Source organism: Sorghum bicolor, chromosome 4 (genome assembly GCF_000003195.3).
Source record: "Sorghum bicolor cultivar BTx623 chromosome 4, Sorghum_bicolor_NCBIv3, whole genome shotgun sequence".
Classification (NCBI taxonomy): domain Eukaryota; kingdom Viridiplantae; phylum Streptophyta; class Magnoliopsida; order Poales; family Poaceae; genus Sorghum; species Sorghum bicolor.
This window is the reverse complement of record NC_012873.2, coordinates 7,385,480-7,387,745: the sequence shown is the minus strand read 5'-3', so window position 1 is coordinate 7,387,745 and position 2,266 is coordinate 7,385,480. Positions and strand designations below refer to the sequence as shown.

Here is a 2,266-nt window from a genome sequence, read left to right as displayed (position 1 = left end):
TGTATTACGTCCGGTCGGCTGTACTCCCTGCAGCAACAACTGGATAAATAAAAGGCAGCTGAGGAGGCTAATTCTAAAAAAAAACTCTTTATATGGTTTTTTTTGGTCTGTTAGTGTCTTATATGTCAGTTTTCACCTACTACATTAGGTAGTGTGTCCATACGTTGCTACGAGATAAAAACATTTTATGCTAACCACATGGATCGCACGATAAAATAATAGTATTGTAAAAATTAAATATCAATATTAACATGACATTTAATCCAAAAAATAAAGTTTATGAAATTAACACAATCACGGAGAACGCGGCGTCAGACTCACAAACTCTACTTTATATAAATGTATCATATGTCATTGTTCTTCAAATGTAAATCTAAGATGTACGGATGATTTTTTAGTTGACATGTAGTGTGTACACAACATCTTCGTAAATAGTCTGATAAACCATTTCAAAATACCTAGAAATAGCAACAAATATGACATTAGTGAAATAATATTTGTACAATATAAATTGAATAAAAAATACATTGTATACATTAGTAATTCTCTTGTGTAGACTGATCGGAATTAGTTCGGCATTTAAATTCCACTGACATGTAACAAATGCATTTTTTAGATATTGTTTGGCTGCATAGAAAATCGAAATGCGAGTGCCGCATTACTGATTCTATCTTGGGCCTGAATGTTTGTTTCCGGATGCTCAATCCCAACTCTAGCTTCAGGGAGTGCTCGACTCAAACAAACAAGGATCTAAAGATTAATTAAAAGAAACACAATAAAGAATTAAATTACCTCGCCTATGAATATGACATCTTAGTATATCATCTCATCTATTGGTATTTATATGGTTATATCTACTGTCAATACATGAGATATGACTTGTAAGATAAATGAAGGATTACCTAACCAGCGGCAGTGATATGAGCTATCCGTAGGTATCCGACCTTGGGAGATGCAAGCCTGAAATGGTGCAAGGCATGGTAGGATGCAGTCATATGAGCAGGTTCCAATAGCACCTGAACATGATTAAACAAAATTTGCATGATCTTAAATATACAGAGATCATCTTATAGTAGTGTTTCTCATGCTTATCCGATTAACATGTAAGGAAATTGAAGAAAAAAATCTATCATCCAGAATAGGATGAAAATCATAAACCACCACCTGAGAGTCGCCTTCACTGTTAGTGCAGCATCGTTGAAGGCCTCTGCGCACTCGTCCGTCTCCTGGTGTCCGGCGGTAGGCGTCGACGGCGTGGCTGGCTGTTGGAGGAGGAGTGGGTGTTGTGGCACTGTTAATGAGCCGGGGTGGCATCGTGGCATCTGGCTTTGTCGACGAAGGCCTGGCGTGTGGTGACGGCGATGAATCCTGCGGGCATGAGAGCACATCACGGGAAGGACGGGAGGGGTGCGTCAACGTTGGCTTGGTGTCGATCCAGAATTTGGTTTACGTGGAGATGAAATATATTTGTGTCCGAATAGCGATGATATTTCCCCCTTTCTGCAGTCACAAAACACGATACCCTAGCGCCGCCGCCGCCGCCGCCGCCGCTCCCGTCGTCCACCGCCGCTGGTCCCCCTCCCTTCCCCTCCGGTATCTCACCGGAGGCTGAAAGGAGTGGGGATCCATTATTTCTAATAAGTTTTTATTTAGTAAAGCGAGTCTAGGATTAGTGTCTCTCCATGTCAATTTTTTGGTATTAGAGTTTTATCTTCTCCTTCTCCTCCCCGGCGACGGTGAAGGCGAGAGGTGGAATCGGCTTCTCCAGGGCGGCTCCGTTGAAGATTAGGACGACAACTTCGGCGTCAGCATCTTCATCGACATGACGACATGGAGACTTTTGTTTCCGGTCAGCGGCATCAAGGTGGAGATGATGTCACCGCCATGGAATAATTTTCTCCAGTCTCTTCTCCGTTTTATTATGGTTAGATCTAGCCACAGTGAAGGACTAGGGAGAATAATTTTCAGATTAGTCATCCTCACTCTTCAGTGGCAGAAAGAAGAAGAAGGACGACACCAGAAAGAAGAAGGTCCTCAATTCCGCGTACTGGAATGTCGGCCGTCGTTCGTTGGGCATTTGTTCTCAGGGCATTTGCCGAGTGTTTATCTATGCGGTCATGTATGCTGCAAAGCATCTGACAGGTTAGATTTTGAGTTGTGCTTTACACAGCGTGAATACTATATTGTAATCCAAAGTGCCTGTAACAATGTAACATATTTAATGTACTCAGCTATCATATAATATAATTCTTCTTTTCTCGCAAAA

General features: G+C 41.7%; 1 long non-coding RNA gene across 1 annotated transcript; it reads right to left on the bottom strand.

Annotated features, from left to right (window-relative positions):
- Positions 239 to 1,536, bottom strand: LOC110434340. The gene is made up of 4 exons (XR_002451768.1): positions 1,451 to 1,536; positions 1,165 to 1,368; positions 903 to 1,016; positions 239 to 458 (listed from the first exon to the last, which is right to left on the bottom strand). It is a non-coding gene; the product is annotated as an uncharacterized LOC110434340 (long non-coding RNA).